Source organism: Pinus tabuliformis, chromosome 5_2 (genome assembly GCF_031772625.1).
Source record: "Pinus tabuliformis cultivar Carrire ecotype Pingquan chromosome 5_2, CPIR1, whole genome shotgun sequence".
Taxonomy (NCBI): domain Eukaryota; kingdom Viridiplantae; phylum Streptophyta; class Pinopsida; order Pinales; family Pinaceae; genus Pinus; species Pinus tabuliformis.
The window spans coordinates 736,291,137-736,314,161 of NC_142306.1; the positions used below are offsets into that span (position 1 = coordinate 736,291,137).

The window sequence follows — 23,025 nt, forward strand, 5'->3', positions numbered from 1 at the left end:
TTCCTTGACATTTTTCATTTCTTCTTTGTTTCCCTTCAACTTTTGTTCCATATGTGACAACTAACCTTCCAACTTGGATACCCAGTATTGGACATCTTCTATTTCTTCATGAGTCATTGATGAGATTTCTAGAGGCTTAAGTGGTGTAGTGACTTTTGTGGCACACATATGAGCCATGTGAGTAAATAATAATTCTCCTATTTTTCCTCATTATCATAAATCTTGAATCACCAAAAATTTACCTTCTAAGCAAACAATATTCCAAGTGTAAGTTACATACATTTCAAAACCCCATTTTCTAGACTATCTGGATGGTTGACCTTTTCTCTAATATATCTCTAAATTTTGAGCTCTTTTGAATATGAATTTTTTCCTTGCAATAATTTTATATGTCTTCTCTATAATTCCATAGATTTTACCAAAATTTGATGTTCCAAGTGAAATTTTTCGGAAATTTCCCAAAATTGTTGATTTTTAGCCTCTTCCCAAGAGAGAACTTGTATAAGATGCCACATGTCCAATTCTTCAAATATGATTATAAATTTCATTTCCCCATAGAAAAAAATTATAACAAAAATTCCATGATCACTCAGTTGAATTGCTTTTTGGACCATGCACAAACCCTAACTTCAATAGAGTATAGATCCGCCATTATAATGAACCAAAATACAATTTTTTTTTCCAAACATATCTTGAGATGTTTTATCGATATAACAAAATTTTGTGGTCTAAATATTCCCAAAAAAATAATTATAACAAAAATTCCAATATCACTCATTTGAATATGATTTTAGGACCATTCATAAACCTTAATTTCCATAGGGTATATATCTGAAAGTATAGAAAATAAGAATAATTTTTTTTTACCAAACATTCCTTGAGATGTCCTCTATTTTCTCAAAAAATCATGGTTTGAAACATCCCCAAATATAATTTATAACAAAAAAATTTAGATGACTTATTTGAAGCAGCAAAACCCTAGCATCAAAGCTCAAATATCAAATGTTAAGAACATTATTCCTTAAAAATGATAAGAAACCAATAATTATAGTCCATTTGAAGGGGAAACCTCCTCTTACAATAAGATAGTGTAAAATATAAGATTTTATGATCCTAAGACTTGTTATCTTTACTATATATAGAGGAGATAAAGTGTACAATTATAATGAAATGGTACAAAAAAGGTTCCAATCGACATAACAATATAACAATAGAAATGCAATAGATCAATATATAGGGATTAATAAGGAATTTTATGGTTAATATGAAGCTTATATAGGGATTAATAATTTTATGGGATCCATATTGAGAGGAAGCACTTAATGGAGGAATAGGATGACAATAGGATAAGAGAAGAATGTGTAGTTGTTGGAATTTGTGGTGATCTATTGGTCAAGGGGCTATGTTACCTTTGGTTGCTTTGAAAATTGTTGGGTGTGGTTCAAAGGTTGACTATTCTTGGACATGATGCTGATTGATCCCCTAAGCTAGGCAAATAAACAACTAGCAAGGCTATCAAAGAATGGGAGTCACCCAAGTCCAAGATCACCCATCTCCTATTATGCATAGCTAATTGAGTTGAAATGATAAGGCATGTACCCTGATAAAGCTATTATGTCTTTGGTATACCATAAAACAATTGATGATATATCAATGTGGATAATTTATAGGTGATATGGTGTTGAGAGTAGCTACAAATCTTGTGGAGAACAAAGGAGGATCTCAAAATTTGGTTGTGTGCAGTGAAATAAAAATAGTAGCATTCACAGGGCCAAACAAATGCCACCTTGACAACCCTATTTCCAAAGTGTTCTTTGTTGATGAGACAATTGTGGTCATCATGGGAGTAGACCCTATTAAGGGCTTAGAGAATGCATTATTAAAATTTTGTGGATTGATGAAAACATATTTCCATTTTGTGAAGTTTTTTATTATCTCATAAGAAACCGCAAATAGGTTGAAACCCCATTTTTCATATCTAGAGGAATTGACAACTAGGTTTGTCTCGTACTCCCATGACATGGAATCGATTCCTACCACTACCATTATAACATATCGGTTCCTACATATTCCCCTTTCATAGGCACGGGTGAATAAGGTGGATTTGAACCTCAAACACCCTTACACATAATATTTCATTTTCACGGTCATTGCCAATTGAGTTGCTCCTAGGGGGATAAGTTTGAAATCCCATTAAAAGCATGCATCAATGATATTGTGGCCTTGTAGTTAAAATAATAATAATAATAATCATCATCATCATCATGGTATTCCCTTATGTTATCACTATCTTCAATATGTCCAAAACGAGGATGAGTTAGGTGGGATGTTGTCCTATATTTAAAAAATGAAAACAAATAAAGCTCTAGGAAATCCCCTTCATTGTCACCATCTTCAGCATGACAAAAAAAAAGACTACTCAAAGGAAATATATATGGAGGAGAGTAAAGGCATAAGTTATTAATGAATTTATATGTCTTAATGTCTCTTCATGGCATGTGAATGCCTTAGCCTTGGTAATGGGTTTGATGATGTGTTTTTCAAGTGTCATCATGAGTGTTTTTTATACTACAAGTTCTCTCAATGGTAACCCTTTTAATGTCTTTATTAAATGTGTTAAAAGGGCCCATGAAGGACATAAATAATATTTAGGTATCCCATTTATATTCTATGGGAACATATTGTCCATTGAAACGTGATTACAATAAATCTTGATGCATTCAATTACAAGAGGGAACAAGATTTCAAAGATACTCTTAAAAGGATCTATCTAAAATATTTGTGGGGATATTGTGTTTGTGTAATTTATAATTCTTGAAAGTGAGGACTGAGATTGAGCTTCACCGCCTTACTATACCATAGAATTTTATTCGCTAGAATTCACAAGTCTAACAAATAATAGGGGAAGCATAAAGATATGAGAAAAGAAATGAATACATATGTTAAAGATGCAAAGGTCAAAGACATAGATGAATACACTAAATATGTGCATGATCCTAGAGGAAGAAGATGGTATCTATGTCATATGTGCCATTTTCTATTGTTGATGACTTGTAGTCTTGTGTAGCAATATGTTGTGATGTAAAATTATTCCTAAGTATGCTTGGTAAAGTGTAATGTAACTAGATGGAAACATAACTATTTGTTTTGTTACTTTTAGTTATTCATTAAAGAAATATTATTTAATGATTTTTTCGCTATCAGTCCTCATTGGCAAATGATAAGAATTTAAAATTGGCATGGATACATCTTGTATCCAGACTATTTTCCTAGAGAACTAGAAAGCACCATGGCTAGGTGCCTTGTTACCTTGGTAGATGGAAAAATGTCCATAGGATGACTAGTTGTTCAGTATTTATGGTCAGCTTGGGGTTAGGCCTTGGAGTAAAATAAGTTCTTAGTCAAATTGAGGTAGCAATGGCATTATTGGTTTCCAATTAGTATGTTTTCAATACAAAAATTGTTTAAGTGAATGGAGAATCGTTGACACTTATTTTGGTTATTATACGAGTACCATGTTTGGTATGTTCATGCTTATCAAGTGATGTCTTGGTATGTTTAATACAAGAGATAGATGACTGAAGTCATAATGGGTTAAAGCTAGTATAGTTGGTCTTTGTGAAGATTAGGCAAATTAATCTTAACTATGAAATTTCATCCTTGTTCTTGGGTGTATAGATTGAAATAGCCACTCAATCATGCATGAGTATGGGTATTCCATAATGGAGGAGGTTGTACAACCGTACATGGACTTATTAACACTCAAAGTTTCATGTGCACTCGAGGTGATGTTGTGATACTGAACAAGGAAGGATAAAGACAAATGTCAATAAATAATGGGTGCATAAATTACATTAGAAGTTAGTGGAAAAATTGTTTACACATGTAGGGAGAGTGAAAATGTTTATGATTATAATAGGAAGGAAAAGGATAAAGATGGTGTCCTAGATGTAGCATAAATCTATTTTTTGAGTTTAATCCAAGGGAATTATGTGACAATATTGTGGAATCAGAATAAGATTAAAACAATGATGGAAAAATAAGTTACATTTTATGAGTTATATGAATAAAAGTAGACTTTACCATATGGTAATTTAATGTGAGTCATCGTTTTATTTGTAGCAAGTCTATGGTGTCATGTATTAGTTCTTGAAAATTTTGATATTGTACTTAGTATATCCATAGGATGGAGTACGTATGTACCTAGGTTTATTTAATGTGTAAAGGGAATATCAGTATAAGACTCAGATAGTCATGCATACCCCTTTTCCATGTGTCCTTGTTGACTTGGATTAACATGTCTAATATAGAGCAGTAGCTTCTATAATATATTTCTTGTACATTTGGAGTAGAGCATATTGGTTGTAGACTCTAGGAGGTTGTTTTTTAGATTTATGGTAATTTCACTAAGAAGTTGAATGAACCATGTACATGAAGGATATCGCAATGAATCAGTGAACACAATAACCATCTATCCATGTATTATGGTGGATGAATGTTCCTTTATATAGACATCGATAGTTTGGTGATGTCTACATGATCAAATTTTGATGTGAAAATGACAAGATGGACTAGATATAGAATTTTTTGATTAGGAGATTCTTAAATTCATAGCGGAGCACTTGATGCAAAAGACTTGATGAATATTAAAATAAGTGCCCATTAAGGGGGAGTGTTAGAAAATGTAACTTCTACTTATCTTATGTGTGATCATATTTGTGGTATGTTTGGATTATTTGTCATAATCATGTAGAGCTCATCTCTATGAGAAAAGTATGTTCCTAGTATTTAGGAAGTTGTTAGATCTAGTTGGATTTGAGAGATTCTCTCCAGTTAGTTGCTTCTTAGTTTTGTGTGAGGTTGATATATTCACTCAACTGATAGATTGTGTAATGAATATAGTTTGTCTTTTTTGAGGCATTGCTTAATGCATATATATGTGTATGATTACAGTGTTTAATATAGAGTGCTCAACATGAATTTGTGTGTGTAGAAATAAGTGTCTACTCTCCCATTTCATACAGTTTCCACCCTCACAAACAACAAAACTATTACACTTGTCAATTATGGTTCTTCCAAACAACTTGTATAGATTTCCACACAAAAATCCCCTCAACAACACCATTGCTCCTAAAACCATCTTATAGGTTTCCATTTCAAACACAACTTTTAATTTTGAATCACTCATCTTGCTTACAGATATTAGGTTTCTAGCCAATATTGGAATGTGTAGATTGTTCTAATCCTTCAATCCTCAAGTATAAACTTGATTTTTTCTCATTGTATAATTCAAGGATAATTTTAGGGGCGAATCTTCGCCCTTTGGCGAAATTAAGGGGTTTTAAATTTTTAGTGGGCGAATATTTTGTATCATAGTACATTTTTACAAATCACCTCAAATAGCCCACCTTATTTTAAGGGAGAGGGTAAAAAAGGTAAATTTAGCCCTTGAAATTAGGACTTACAACCTTCCATTCGCCCATTTTCAAGAATAGGTTTTATTTAAGTGAATCCATTCGCCCATTTTCAATAATAGGTTTTATTTAAGTTAATCCTATGGGCCAAATACCATATTTATAAAAGAGGTATGGTAAATTAATAAAAATATAAATAAATGAGAGGTATGGTAAATAAATAAAACATTTTTTATATTTACTCCATAAGTCACCTTATATACATGTAAGGGTGTAAACAAATAAAAATATAGGTAAAGTGGAGGTATGGTAAATAAATAAAACGCCTTTTTATACTTACTCAAAAGGTATGGTAAATAAATAAAAATATAAATAAACTAGACGTATCGTAAATAAATAAAACCTCTTTTTATATTTTAATCCATAACCCTCGTTCTATTTATGAAGGCTCAAGAAAGAGGTTTTATATAAGTGAATCCTATGGGCCAAATACCATATTTGTAAAAGAGGTATGGTAAATTAATAAAAATATAAATAAACGAGAGGTATGGTAAACAAATAAAACATTTTTTTATATTTACTCCATAAGTCACCTTATATTTACAAACACTCAAAAAATGGGTTATATTTAGGTGAAACCTATGGCCAAAATACTATGGGACAAATACCATGGACTAGATTGTTATTAATACCATGCAAAAAACCATTATTAACCCTAATATTAGAATCAATAAAAAAATGGCACATGGTATTGACCCATGGTATTCACCTGGAATGTAGCCTATTTAAATGGGGGAATTAAACCAGCATGTAGCCTATGCTAAGATTCACTAGGACTTTACAAAGTTTTATTATTTAGTTAAGGACTTGCCAAGATCTTACAAGATTTTATAATTGAGTAAAATATTCGCCATGCCTTGTGAGAGATTCGCCAAAAAATTATATATACATATTATATTATTGATAAAATCGCCTTCCATTTTTCCTATATACCATGGAGATTTGCCCATTTATTATATTTATAAATTTAGGGGGGGTTCTTAAAATTTTCCCTGGTATAATTATATCTATTGATTCATATCTTAGGGAAACATTACCTCCATAATACCTTTCATATTCACAAAACCATTCCCTGTGGGAAGTCATATAAAACGAAGCACCTAAGTTGATCATCCATACAGCATGATCTATCAATGTGCATGAAAAATCCAAGTATGAATCCCATCCTTCCTTTTAGGAGGTGTTCCCATCTATGGATGAAGCATCATGAGAGCCCTTCTCTTTATCAACTTTTTTTAATCTACAATCATTTTTGTAATACCTAACTTTCCCACATTTCCACCATTTCCTTAAGGATTTTCCTGGAGATTGAGCTCTACCTCTAGAATCATATATCCCCTTTGAGGAATTATTTTTATTTCTATCTAGGGAATGTCCTCTTACAGATAAGGCATCCATGCTCTCATTATCCATGGTTTTCCTCCTCATTTCTTCTGATAGTAAGGATGAAACCGCATCATAAAAATTTAATGTGGTCACATTGCTAACAAAAGCTACATCTATACTATCCCATGAGTCTATAAATGAAAACAATAGACTGATGCACTTGTCTTCATCTAAAATTTTAATATCCATAGACAATAATTTAACATACCACAATATTGAATGCATTTAGATGCTCCATCATTGAGTCTCTATCATTCATCCTTTGGAGGTACAACTTCTTCCAAAGGAAAATTTTGTTTACCAAGGAATTACATTGATACAATGCCCCTAAATTATCTCATAACACCTTCACTATAGCTCCTCTAAAAAATTTAGTAACACTAACTCTAAAAGACACAACTAGATTGTGTTATTTATCTTCCTATTTTACTTTATCCAGTCTTTTGTCAACATATATATAGGTGTGGTACTAGGATCCATAATGTTCATTGTTCTTTGTCTACTAAGAAGTCTTCCATATTGAGCTTCCATAGCTCAAATATTTTCCCATTAAATTTCACAATCTCAATTTTTGAACTGCTCACCATTCTCTCCTTGCACAAGAATCACCACCACAGATCTCCCACTTAAACATCTAGGTTCATCACAAACCTAAGATAACCAAACCCTTAGGAATGAAGGCATCCACCCTGAAACCAATAACCACTCTACTACCAAATGTAAGTTGTAAACCATTATTATAAGCAATGCACAAACAAATTATTTATAAAACATGAAAACAAACATTGGCATTCACACATAATATTTAGAGATTTACCTTGGAAATCCTTAACCAAGATAAATAGTGAGGTGTTTAAACCTACAACTCTAACTTCATCATCATCAAATTTCCATTGACACAAATTTGATTACAACATTAATTCCTTAACTAGAATTAGAAAACCATTGGTTGAAAAACCATGTGTTGAAAACTGCCAAAACCAGACACAAAAAACTACCAAACTATTTTTCCAAGGGCTCTTTCATTAAACCCCTTAGTAGGGAGGGCATAAAATACCCTTTGTGACCCCCCCCCCCGGCACAAAACCAGAACCTAGTGCATAGGGATTGTGCATGGGATTAGTTATGCAAAAAATGTAAGACATACCCAACAAGACTAATATGATCAATGTCACAAGAGGAATCTTTTGAGATAGGTCTCTAATGGGCCTCAAAATTGTTTCATTATATGTCCCATTATACAACAACATTCTATGCATTATTTCCCTTAAGCCATAACCTTCATGAAAAAATCATCCTTTTGATGACCAATATGACTTATGTTTTTCTAATTATATATAATTAACTTAATTTAAGTTGAAATGTGACATATGCTTGATCTTAGAGTGATATATGGATTTTATTATTATTAAATATATTATATATATGAAGGCTAATATGATATCCAAGTGTTAAGTGTAAGAAATCAATCGAGAAGACAATATTGATCTCCTTGATTCATTACTCTAGACAAACTTGAACATTGTTGAGATTTTTAAGGGATTTTATCCCTCCACCTTCTGTAAAAGACTAGAGTAATCCCACAAAATAGGATGCACGAGTTTAGGAGATTTTGGGACAAATTTCATCAATCAAGGGATTAATTAAACATAGTTAGGATTATTTTTAAGTATAAGATGAATTCTCCTCTAGAGGATTGTCACTCATCATTTTTGTAAATTTGAATTTGGAAATAATGCATACTTTTGGTTCAACTTTCTTACTAAAAATAATGTTTTATCTTAAGGGATTCATCCCATTACATGCTGCAGGGTTGTATGAATTAAGCACAACATAAATTAATTAAATTCAAACACAGCAGACAACAAACAAATAGAGACAACGAATTTAACGTGGTTCACCCAACCAATCTGGGCTACGTCCACCAAACAGAGGCATCGGAAATCTGATTCATCAACTGGAAGATTACAACAACAGAGTTTCATATATGCTCTCCCACTCACCTCACATGCCTCATGCACATTTGCCTCTACAGGCTTACATTTTATAGCTGGGAGTAGAAATTGAATCATAAATTCACTCACAACAAATATAGGATGCAATAACTCCTCATCAGGATTAAATGGAGTCAATTTAGCAACAAATCCTATTGTTGTCACATTCACGAGATTTTCTCCAAATTTAATTAAAAGAAATCTCAACAATCTCCACCTTGACAACAATTAGCCTGATACCCTGTTCCATTATTATTTTTATCTTTTCTGCAAGCCAAGAGAAGCCAGACACCATCGTAGCTTCTCTAACAAAACTGGTTTCGTGAACATGTCTGCACAGTTTTCCTTTGTATGCACTTTTTCAAGAGAGACTCCCCATTTAGTGATAACCTGTCTTACAAAATGGTACTTGATAGGTATATGCTTTGATTTACTATGATAGGCTAGATTTTTAGCCAAGTGAATTGCACTTTGATTATCACAAAATAACTTGATGTTGTCCTGCAACCTACCAAACTCACCAAACAAACCTTTCAACAAAACCGCTTATTTGCAAGCATGTGAAGCAGCTATGTATTCTACTTTTGTAGTGGATAAAGCAACAATGTTTTGTAGCTTTGACATCCAGCTTATAACTCCACCTGCAAGAGTAAAGACATATCCTGAAGTTGACCTTCTCTTATCCAAATCACCTGCAAAATCGGATCAACATATCACAAACAAATTCACTACTTCTATTATAAGTGATACAATAATCACTTGTGCCTCTCAGATACCGAAGCACCCATTTCACTGTTGACCAGTGTTCTTTTCCTGGATTTGCCATATACCTACTGACAACCCCAACTGCATGTGAAATATCTGGTCGTGTACAAACCATCGCATACATTAAACAACCTACTACATTGGCATATGGAATTCGAGACATATATTCCTTTTCTTCATTTGTATTAGGACATAAACTTGAAGAAAGCTTAAAATGGGAAGCTAAAGGGACTGAAACAGACTTCACATTGTTCATACCAAACCTCAAGAGTATTTTCTCAATATACTTCTTTTGTGATAGCCATAGCTTACCATTGCTCCTGTCTCTGAAAATCTCCATGCCCAAAATCTGTCTTGCTACTCCTAGATCTTTCATATCAAATGTCCTAGCCATCTAAGCCTTTAACCTATTGATCTCACTTATGCTTTTGCTTGCTAAAAGCATATCTTCAACATATTACACTAAGATAATGAACATGCCATTATTCAATTTCTTAAAGTAAACACAATGATCATATTCACTTCTTATATAATTTTAACTTATCATGAAAGAATCAAATTTCTTGTACCATTGTCGAGGCAACTGCTTCAGACCATACAATGATTTCTTGAGCCTGCAGACAAATTTCTTGTTGCGATTTTGAACAAACCCTTCTGGTTGTTCCATGTAAATCTCCTCATCTAAATCTCCATGTAAAAATTCAGTTTTAACATCTAGTTGATGTAATTCTAAATCAAGTAAAGCAGCTAGTGCTAATACAATCCAAATTGAAACAATTTTTACAACTGGTGAAAATATCTCATGAAAGTCAATTCATGCTTTCTGAGAAAAACCTTTTCCAACCAACCTTGCTTTGTACCTGTCCTTTGTATCATCAACACCCGTTTTCAATTTGTAAACCCATTTACATCCCACAGTTTTTCTGTCTTTAGGAAGTTCTACCAGATCCCATGTGTCATTCTTGTCTAATGCCATCGTCTCATCCTTCATAGCTTCTTTCCACTTATCACTGTTAGATACTTCTACAGCTTCCTGATAGCACAAAGGTTCATCATCATTAGTGGTTAAAGCAACTAAAGTAAAATAATCATCATATCTTTTAGGAGGACGTTTGATTCTTGTGGACCTCCTTAAATATGTTTTTGGTACTTCCACAATTTGTTGATTATTATCTGTAGGAAATTCTTCATGATCTGCATCTGAAACATGTTCATGATCTGCATCTAAAACTTGTTCATTTGGACTATCATCAGTATTTGAACTGGTTTCAAACTGAATATGTTGAAACTTAGGTACATTATCCTGTTTCAATTTATCATCTACATCTGGATTATTGAGTGAATATTCATTGAATTTAACATCTCTGTTAATGATGATCTATGAGTAGTGTGATCCCACAACCTATATCCCTTAGTCCCATCACCATATCCAACAAATATATATCTTTTTTATTTAGGATCTAATTTAGAACGCTGATGTTTCAGAATTAGAGCATATGCATCACAACCAAAAACTTTCAGTTTAGAATAATCACAAGGATGACCTTTCCATACCTCTTGAGGAATTTTGCATCCTATTGTAGTTGATGGTAATCGATTTATCAAATAAAAAGCTGTAGAAATTGCTTCTGTCCACAATTCCTTCTACAAACTGGCATTGCTAAGCATACTTCTTTCTCTCTCTAAGAGAGTCATGTTCATACATTCAGCAACTCCATTTTGTTGAGGAGTATATATAGTAGTTTTATGTATTTTGATCCCAGCGTCCTTGAAATAATTATCAAATTCCTTTGAAGTAAACTCACCACCATTGTCAATTCTTAAACATTTAATGGTTCTTCCAGTGATATTTTCTACTAATGCCCTAAACTGCTTGAAAACTGTGAATACATCAGACTTTCTCTTTAACATATAGACCCATAATTTTCTAGAGAAATCATCAATAAAAGATACAAAATATGAAGATCCTCCATATGAGATTATAGGAGATGGACCCCAAACATCAGAATGGATATACTTAAGGATTTCCTTACTAGTATGTTTTTCAGTTTTAAACTTCTGCCTGCTTTGTTTCCCAAATATACAATGTTTGCAGAAATCTAACTTAGAAGATTTTAAACTAGGAAGTAACTTACAATTAGATAAAAATTTTAATCCTCTTTCGCTCATATGGCCCAATTGTTGATGCCATAGTAGAATAGAATCACTGTCGTTTTCAGAGACAATTAAAGCATGATCTAAATTTGTTCTTCCTTCTAACTGAAAAAGATTTCCAACCTTCTTTGCTTTCATTACTAGTAAAATTCCTTTATAAACTTTCATTACTCCACCTTGAATAAAGGTTTTATATCCATTTGTGTCTAGTACTCCTAGTGAAATGAGATTTTTTTCTGAGTTCAGGCATGTGTCTTACATCAGTTAATATTTTATTTGTACCATCAAACATTTTAATCTGGATGCTTCCAATTCCCACAATATTACATGTGACATCATTTCCCATGTAAACTACTCCATCATTGATTGATTTATAAGTTTTAAACCACTTTCTATGAATGCACATGTGATTCGACGCACCAGAATCTAACAACCAATGTTGATCATGATTAGACAAACTAACTGATAACACTTCATCACTCATACCTGAAACGGATGCCGAACCTGTATCTGTCATGTTTGTTTCTTTCTTTTCTATCGAAGAGTCTGCTTTGGATGTTTGTTGTCTCTTCCAACAGTCCTTCTTCAAATGTCCTGATATGCCACAAAACCAACACTTCACCTTACTCTTATTCCCTTTCAATTTTGACCATGAGTTGTTGTGCTTACTGAAGCATCTTTCTTTAGAGCGACCTCTAACCATCATTGCTTCTAATGTAGAGGTTTCTGAATTTTACCTTTTCCTTGTTTCTTCAGATAATAAAGCTCCAACAACATCATCAAACTCAAGGGTTTCTGATGAAATAAGACTTATAGAAGTAACAAAATGATCCCATGACTCGGGCAACGAGCATAATAAAGTTATAGCTTTATCTTCTGATTCAAATTTTACTTCTATACTTTTTAACTGCACCAAGAGAGTATTAAAGGTATTCAAATGATCAGTAATAGATGTACCTTCCTTCATGCACAAACTGTACAACTGTCGCTTCAAAAGAATCCTATTAGTTAAGGATTTTGTCATGTACAACTTTTCAAGCTTTTTCCACAGACCAGCAGCAGTTTTCTCTGACACGATGTTAAACAAAACATCATCTGCCAAACACAATCGAATGTCGCTTAGTGCTCTTTCATCCATGTCACTCCATTCGTTATTTGTCATGGTGTACGGTTGTTTGGCTTTTCCCAACAATGCCTTCACCATGCCTTGTTGCACGAGTAGATCATACATCTTAACTTTCCAGATCTCGAAGTTGTTTTTCCCATTGAACTTCTAGATCTCAAATCGAGCACTTTGTGTTTTTGACATAGCTTAATTTAACTTCTCACACAGAACAGAAAGCTTCACACAGCATATAGTGTCAACAATAAAAAACTTCCTTCAATTCACGTACTGAAAAATGATACCTGTCTCCAGCTCACAACGCTTTTGAACCTTCAGCTCCAGCTCACGGTAAACATAAACTCGACTCTTCAGGAAGATGAATACGGCTCTGGTCTTGCGTCTTTTAGCAGTGGTTTCACCGCTGGTTTTGTGACCTGATCCACCTAATCAGGACTGTACTGAAACTCATATTATTATCTGCTCACTCAAAAACGGATCTGCGTTCACCGGTCTTGGGTAACTTATATCTCCTGAAATATAAAAACAACCAAGCAAAGCAAACAAGTGTAACAACCATGAAATGTTCCACGTTCAGATTATACATGTACTCCACGCCCTCCAAAATTTTTGATGCTACCCTCCTTAATCATGGGTTGACAAAATAAAACAGTAAAAATTGAATTGTCTTATTTCAGAAATCACTCAATTTACAGATCTGAAATATACATCTTTATTTCGCTGCAGAGCTTTACGACATTTGAGTCAGATTCGTTCAAAGTTTGGCAAACTCCGACTCTTCCCCAGCCTCTGGAAAACCATGGCACAACAACCCAGAGAGGACGAGGAGCATCGAACCTGCTCCCTCAGCCCATCAAATGCAGGGAAAATTCCATACAGAGCACCAGCTCACGGCGCAGTAGATCCTCTAGCCCTCGATTCGTTGACGCTCTCTCTCTGATTTCACAGCAAAGACGCTGCTCACGGACGACAGCTCACAGCCTTATATTTAGTTCAAGACTCGAGACAAAAGCGTGTCAAATCCCTGCACCATTGTCTCAGCAACACAAGGCATATTAAAGCAAAAGACAAAAGCATATTGTGAGTTCCGCCCCCTCAACTCTAGGCTGGAGAAAAAAAATACAGAAATTTGAGTTTCGTCCTGCAATTAATCAACAGATGCTCTTCAACAAATTCTGTCACTTAGACCGCACACAGACACAACCTGCAAGCTCTGATACCAATTGTACGAATTAAGCACAACATAAATTAATTAAGTTCACACACAACAGACATCAAACAAATAGAGACAGTGAATTTAACGTGGTTCACCCAGCCAATCTAAGCTACGTCCACCAAACAGAGGCATCGACAATCTCATTCATCAACTGGAAGATTACAACAGCAGAGTTTCATATCTTCGCTCCCACTCACCTCACATCCCTCATGCACATTTGCCTCTAGGGGCTTACATTTTATAGCTGGGAGTAGAAACTGAATCATAAAGTCGCTCACAACAAATATAGGATGCAATAACTCCTCATCAGGATTAAATGGAGTCAATTTAGCAACAAATCCTATTGTTGTCACATTCACGAGATTTTCACCAAATTTAACTAAAAGAAATCTCAACAATGGTTTGTACCTACTCTGGAGCTACAATGGAGGTTGAATCCCCTCTACCCATGGATTGGATGGTCACTGATTTATTTTCTTCCAAGATTTGTGATTTTATTTCTATAATTTTTGTACTTTCATTTCCAATATTCATTTACTTTGAGGTACTTTCTTTATTTGTTGTTCTTTACGGTTTTTCACTAGAATAGTTGGCTTTATGGCTTCTAATTTCATGTTATTATAATAGTTTAACTTCTTAAAAAAAAAAATCATTTCTTTTATGCAAATTTACTTTATTGCAACTTTTCTTTGTTGATATTAGAGTAGTTTTCTTTCAATTTACATATTTCTTTGTAGTAGAATTAGCATTTGATTTATGCTCATTTCCTTGGTTAGTTCTTACATTCTTAGAATTAGTATACTTCATGTTTGAAAGGTAGTTGCGACCCTAGGTTGAAATTTCAAGTGAGAAATTCAACATTCTTGTTGTGATTATTTGGCCCATCAATCTCTTACAATGGTGTGCCATCCCAATACACTTTTTTAGGTATTATTTTATTGACATAATTCTCAAATTCCTAATATCCCAAGTTATGTAGGAATTTCACTACAAGCACTACAAAGGCTAGGGTTTTATAGGGCCCTAAGAGAAAAGGAGTGTTAAGTGTTATATCTCCCTAATATGCCAATGGGTTTCCAACAATAGTGCTCGTTCAATCTTTCATGGTGCTAACATAGGAGGATAGATTGTACCCATAGCCATATTATTCAATTTCTTGGTACACAAGAGTGGGGGATTTTGATATGCTCAAGGGTACATAGAAGATTGAATTTGTATATAGATTATGTCTAATGTGGTGTTATGTGGGCTAGGTACCAATAAAGGAGTACAAGGAAATCCAACCATGTGGCCTCACTTGTATTACTTGCATGTATGCTTCCTAATAATAGTTTTACCCATTGACTCATAGATCATTATGTCTAAGGATACTAGAACACGTCTCTAAACTTTAAAAAATCTCTAAAACTTGAGCGCATGTTGATACAATAAAATATATTGATACCACTTGTGATGTACCTTGATGGTTGAAACAAAAAACTTAGATAATATTACCATAAATGTTACTACAAAAAACAAATCAAACAAAACCAAGTATTGAAATCGAAGCAATAGGTAAACCTTTATTGATAGTCTAAATTGAAAGCAATGTTCACACGGCTCTTCAAGGGGGAACCTTTGATTGAATAGAGCTCCAATGCAATACTAATCACTTATCATCTAATTACATAAGTTCTATCACTATAAATTGTTTATATATATCCAAAACCCTAACCACCTACTCGGCCTTAATAATGAAGCTACATCAACTACCTTAGTGGCCTTATTTAATGAAGCCTCCATACATTATTGATTACACACTTTGACTACCTAGTGGATCTCATTTAATAAAGTTGTTCAATATACATTAAGTGACAACCTACTCCCTTAACTAGGGGGGTTAAGGTGGGACCCTAACACATTGTTTGTTCTTAATATTTAGGAAAAAATCTCTTAACACAACATTATCTTGCTTTGAATTTTGATTTTCTCCATACCTTTGAATCCATGTTGCTCAAAACACAAAATCCCATTAAATTGCAACATGTCCCTCCAACTTTGTATCACAAGTTTCATTTTATAGGGGTTTGATTTTTCTTGAATTCAATATATATTTTCATTTCGTTGGATCTAATCTATTAATTCCTTTTCCTTAAAAGTTCCTCTATAGTTTTGAACTTTTTATTTGTGTGAACTTTTAAGTTCTTACTCTTGAGCCTTTAGCAATCCCACAATAAGTCCCTCAACACCTTATACTTTCTCTTCTCATTTAATTTTACACTAATTTCTTATATCTTTTTAAATCTTTTTTGACAAAAAAATTCTTCATAAAAAAAATCCAAGAGATCCTTACCATGTAAATGAATAACATCCTAATAAACCCATCATCATAAACCAATTTACCTAACTTCTAACCTTACTCCAGCATTTACTAAAATAATAGCAAGATACCCAAAGACATTAATATTCTAGTAAAACAAACCCTTGGATTTATGCTTTATTTATATATTTTTTCTCCAAGTATGACATGTCATGTTTTTCCAAAACCGTATAAAGTTGAGAGGGAAATATTTTCTTCTTTCAAAAATATTATATGACAAAAGTATATCATACAACGCAGAAGTCACGTCATATAAAAATATCCTGAAGTCATATTCGACACAAATTGTTATGCGAAATACACTATTCCAATTAATACTTAAATATTTTCGAACAAATGATTGCCGTCTTCCGACTTTAGCTCAGTTGGTAGAGCGGAGGACTGTAGTGGGATAAAACCTTAACTGGAATCCTTAGGTCGCTGGTTCGAATCCGGCAAGTCGGAATTTTGTTTCATCGAAATTTCACAATCATGTATTAGAAAGTGTATTAATTTATTGAAAAAAGATCGATGCTTCGAATCTGGAAGAGCGGATTTTTGTTTCATCGAAGTTTCGCAATCATGTGTTAGCAAATGTTTCATAATTTATGAAAAACACATTCTACAATTTAGTTAGTTTTTGCAGGTTTATTAATATAGGTTTCTAAAATTTTAATATAAAAAATTATCAGTTTAGGGGAAAAAATTATTTTACAATTTAGGTTAAATTTTAACATAAAAATTTATTAGTTTAAGGAAAAAAAAATTCTACAATTTAGGTTAAATGTTGAATTTTATTAGTTTTTTTTAGTTAAACTATATGGGTTCATTTTGGAAAAGAAAATTAGCTTCTAGTTTGAAAGGCATTGTACGAGAGTTAAAGGGCAAGTTGGTTTGAAAGGCATGGTATCAGAGTTAAAGGGCAAGTTGGTTTGAAAGGCATGGTATCAGAGTTAAAGGGTAATTTGGTTTGAAAGGCATGGTATCAGAGTTAAAGGGTAAGTTGGTTTGAAAGGCATGGTACCAGAAATAAAGAGTAAGTTGGTTTTAGGAGACATCACTCAACTATTGGACATCTTGTTACTCTTAGGATCATTACCGAGGAATGTCGCAATAATAAAACCGATCTCTTATGTTGTTTTGTTTACTTTATGAAAACTTTCAACATAGTTCTTCGGGATAAGTTATGGCAGAGACTTGAAGAGATAATGGTTCCTCTAAAGTTGAGGGTTGTTGTGACTAGGTTGTACGAGAATGTTATTTCCAAGCTTAAGACCATCGAGGATTGGTCTTATGAAATTAAATACAATATTAGAGTTAAACAAGGGTGTCCCCTATCCTCTACAGTTTTTGGCATTTACATTGATAAGCTAGAAGAGTGTTTGGAAGTTGCAAGATGTGATGGCCCCAAGCTCGCTAGTATGATCATTACTCTTATCCTTTATGATGACAATATCTTTCTTCTAGCCAAAAGTCATGATGATCTCGAAAAGTAGCTTAGAATGTTTCATGATTACTGCGCCAAAATGGGTATGATTGTTAATACCAGCAAGATTAAAGTCATGATAATTAAATCCAAAAAGATCAACTATGATAATTTCATTTATGATAACAATTACTTGGAGAAGATTTCTTCATACAAATATTTAGGTATTGACATTCATCATCAACTCAACTAGCATTATAGCATGGAGAAAAGGATAATAGGAGGCTAGAAAGTTTATTATGAGCTTGAAAACAATTGTAAGTCAATCGATCTTTGGGTATGGAGTTAAAAAAAAGTTCCTCTTTGAGACTCTCATCACCCATGTTATTTTATATGGATGTGAGGTTTGGGGTTACAGTATATCTAGAGAATCGTGGAGGAATATTGAATTGATCCAAAAGCAATTTATAACCTACAACCTCAAGATTAAAGGAAATACTTGCTACCCTATCCTCTTGATTGAAGCTAGTCTTCCCCCCATTGAAAGTATGGCTATGTTTAGGTATATAATGTATAAGAAGAAGTTTTACAACATGGAAGTCAATAGGTTCCTCAAAATTGCTTCCAACTCTAGCCAAAACCCCCAGCTCTGACTTAAGCGAGGCAACATAAGGATGCCCAGTCTTGGCTTGACCATTGCAGGGTAAAGGAGGAGATCATCTTGGAGAATAAGGATAATATTAAAAATATTATTACTTCCAAATTTAAGGATAAGTTGTGGGATGATAAGGAGTTAGAGGGAAAAATGAAGCTAAGGTATTATAAGGAGGTGATCAACCTCAATCTTGCTAATCAGAATTATCTTTTTGTCTTGACCAGTGTTAAGAAGAAAATGAATATTACAATTATAAGAACTAATTCTCATGAGCTTTGAAGTGAAATTGGGTGTTGGTTAATTCTAAAAACACCTTGGGACGAAAGAGTTTGTCACATTTTCGATACTAAGAGGGTTGAAGATGAAAAACACTTTCTCTTGGATCGTCTGGCTCTAACTCACATCCATTCTCATTTCCAAAACCTTTGCCACAATACCAACCTTCTGAACTTGTTAAGTCAACAAAATTATAGTGATCTAGGAAGGCTTCTCTCCCTTCGTTTTGATCATAGAAATATAACATTAAAAAGTATTAATTAATTGCGTACTTTCTTAAGGCTTGATAGACCATATTGGTCTTAGTGGATCATCATCATTATCATAGAATAATATAATTAATTTTTATGTATATTAATGTAATTTTATTTTAAAAATTAATATAAAAAAATATTAATTTATCAAAAAAAAAAAACATTCTACAATTTAGTTAGGTTAAATGTTGAATTTAGCTAAGTTTAATATTGAACAAGTGCTACATAGTAGGTAGTACATGCCGCTTAGTTTAAATATATCTAAATTAAAGTAAAAAACAATAAAGGCATAAAGATTTCATCACAAAAATAAGAAAATTAATAAAGTATTACATTGTTGAATGTCATCAACAAAATTTAGGAATATGATTAATTAATGTTGTTTATGTTAAGATATATACATTTTAACACATATATGTGTAACATAACTTGTTAATTTTTTCTAGGTCAAAATTTATATAATTGTAATAATTCTCAAAATGAGTGAAAATTAATTTATAAATATCTCAATTTTTTTATATGAAATTTAAAACCGATCATTAAATTGATTAAACAACCATTAAATTAATTTATCAAACTCCTTGTATAAAATATAAATTCAAGTATTAAACTAATTTGTCAAACTAAATTTATATACTCACTCAAAAAGTGTAACAAAACTATTTATTTACTTAGAAAGTGCAACAAAATTACTAATAGGTGAGTTTTGTCATTGTCAATTGAGTGTATCTGAGGTGGCTAGGAGGGTTTCATGATAATGTCACTACCCAGCTTCAAGTTTTTTCCAGTAAGAGCCACCTTTGTACTATCTATCTTGAGCATACTGACTCTTCCTTGATTATTAAGTATATATGGTTATTGGAGTCTATATTTAATTTTAAGTTTTTAATTTTATTGAGTTTGCAATTATGCATAATAAAGATAAAAATATTGGTGTATAAGAAAGGTGATATATTCTACAACCTTCTCATAAATATTTAAAATTAACGAGTGGAGTAGTAATAATATTATTTAATTAACAATTTATTTTATTGTAAATATAAGCTCTCTTCCCATTTTTCCAACGTGTTTGACTTAGATAAATGAATTATAAATTTATCATTAAACATTATATTAAATTTTTAATTTTATAATTAAATTTTGTTTTTGATTATATGATTTTTAAACAAGTGGTGTGTTGCACATATACACCATATTAAATTTTGTTTTTGATTATATTATTTTTAAACAAGTGGTGTGGTTGCACATATACACCCTATCCAAGTGGAAAAATATTGCTTCCTTTTTAATTTCTAGTTAACTTGAAACCCATTTTTGTTTTAATATAAAATTTTAATTTTATTTAAATCCTTTAAAATAAAATCTAGGTAGATTCTTGAAACACATATCTACTTTCTAAACACGGTTTTCCATTAATAAAATTTAAATTATATTCATCATTTTGATACACATGGGAAATTTAAATTTAATTTGAATGAAATGATGTTGAGGGATTGGCCAAATAATCATGGAAATCTATGTAAAAACTATATTAAATTGTGACCAAAGAATTTCTTAAACAATTGTCAACTCATAATAAATGTATTCCCCGTATACCAATTAATTATGAGTAACACAAGTGGGAGTTAAAGTGTGTGAATCAAAACGACGCCAAACACTAACACACTTGCATACACTGAAATTTGTACTGGGTTGCCATGTGGCTTCGAGCACATGGACACTGAGATCTTATGATCCAAACCCAATATGTTGGGTGTGAGAGGTTTATGATATATCATTTTTATTGTACAAATGTAATGAAGGAAAAATAAGATGTGAACCAATCAAACTATCAGAAAAAAAAAAAATTAATACATTATTAAAAAATAACAAATTATATTAAGTAATTATAGAGAAAATTATAAAAAAGATTGAGAAAAGTTTTTCGGCGTAAATCATATGATAGAATATTTTTCGACACATTTCGAACCAACGAGTGTGGTTCATTGTTAGGACAAGTTGAAGAACCAGATCATGGTTGCATATTAAATAGGGAGAGTAGATCATCCAATGGCTAAGTTTGACTCAAAAACAGCTATATTGAAAAAACGACTATATTTTGTCAAACTTGATAAATGTCTAAAATTGACCAAGAACGACTAGATTTGATTATTCAATAATATTATTATGCTAAAATATTATTTTAATATTTATCATAAGTTATTTAAGTGAAAAGATAATCATATTTGAGTTAATAATAATATTAGGCTTGAAATAATATCTCTAGGGACACTAATTGCTAGTAATCGGAAGGATTTAATAATAACTAATAATAAATATTATACTATCATTATAATAATGTCATAGTATTAAATTTATTATTAATGTCTAGTGTAATTAATTAATATAAATCTAATAGTAAGGTTATTTAAAAGGAATAAGTAATAATAGATCTATGGATATTATTAAATGTAAGGATTTTTTTTTTCTCAATTAGTCTACTCCTATATTCATACAAAAAAGTTATAGCAAGGCCACTGCCTCGAGAATTCATGCCATGAAGTTGGCATAGAGCAAAAAAAACTTGGCATCCTGACTGTGGAACCGGCAAAATGACTTACATCAGAGAAATTAGTTTCAAGGAACATTGAACATTCCAGAAAGACTCGAAAAACTAACCCATACAACTATACCGGACTGAGTTAAACACTGTTGTTTCAAGAACCGATTTTTACATAAACAGACCCCGACCTGTATCATAGACAAAAGCCTGAAACAGGCATGAACATTGTGAATCGAAAAGGAGGTGAGCTTCGTCTTCGGAGGCAGAACCAAAAAACCAGAGGCGCTGACTGGTTCAATCTTCATCTGAGGTTGACGGTTGTTCCTCCAAAATTCGGCACCCAAATTGACCTGAGTCCATGGAGTCAGAAGAATGGACCGCAGAGCTTGAAGGCTCTCCTCTCATAGGTTCGCTTGGGCCAACATTGGCTTCAGAGTGCATAGTAGGCATGCCTCCGGTGACATGGCGCGGGGTGGAAATTTGACTTGCCAACCTCTGTTCCGCAGTAACCCCATGTTGAACTACTCCCGAACCCATGGTATTCTCACACCTTTCGATTGTCACAAAGACGATGAAGGAGGAATTTTCCAGAGAACAAGGAATGTGGAAGCGGGCTGTGGGATGCGCGTGATGCATACAGGCTCCGCCTCTAGCTTGCCCCCTTCCCCTGCCCCTGCCACTTCTGGTGGCTGGAAAGACCGACGCATCCTCAGAGGGGTCCAGAGTGGTGGAGGAGTGCTGGTGGGTGGCTCGACCACATGAACCGCCACGCCTGCTTACCATTCTCAGCCTTTCTCTTGGCATTTTTATGGGATGAGGACTGATAAACGGAGGAGGGAGGGCGGAGAAACGACTGAGGGGCGTGTGCACCGAGAGAGCCGAAGACTGAGCCCGAGAAAAGCGGTGAGCATCAGGAACCGGAGCTGAATGGAGGCTGGAGATGGTGAAGGCGCATATAGCCCAGCAGAGACAGACCAACAGGGAAGAACTCTCAGCATGCACCAGAGCTGACAGGAAGCAGGTGGACGAGCTATCGCTCGGAGAGTCACCCAGGACTGCAACCTTGATGGAACCGAATGCATGCGTTGGAACAACAACAATGAGGATTAAACTGAGTGCCATCGCGCCAATAACCAAAAGCAAGGAAGGGAGTGTTAATGCTACCATTAATGGATTTGTATGAGGCTAGCTTTCCAGCCCATGACACTTACACCTGACGCAGTTGGGCTGCCACTTTCCCACCTTATGCGCCTCCATCGTACCTCTATGCCTATCAATCACCTGCATCCAGGAATTAACTGTAAGGATTTAACATAATCTTCGTTATCGTTATACTAGATCATTCAGCTTAGTATTATTATCATTATTATTATTGGTATTAAAAGTAATATTCGTTATGATACTAGTATTATTCTTACTATC

The 23,025-nt window shown here is 33.3% G+C and overlaps 1 non-coding gene across 1 annotated transcript; it reads left to right on the forward strand.

Moving 5' to 3' along the window:
• Window positions 1–16,821: 16,821 nt before the first annotated feature.
• Window positions 16,822–16,915, forward strand: TRNAY-GUA (transfer RNA tyrosine (anticodon GUA)). The gene is made up of 2 exons: window positions 16,822–16,858; window positions 16,880–16,915. It is a non-coding gene; the product is annotated as a tRNA-Tyr (tRNA).
• The last annotated feature ends 6,110 nt before the right edge of the window (window positions 16,916–23,025 follow it).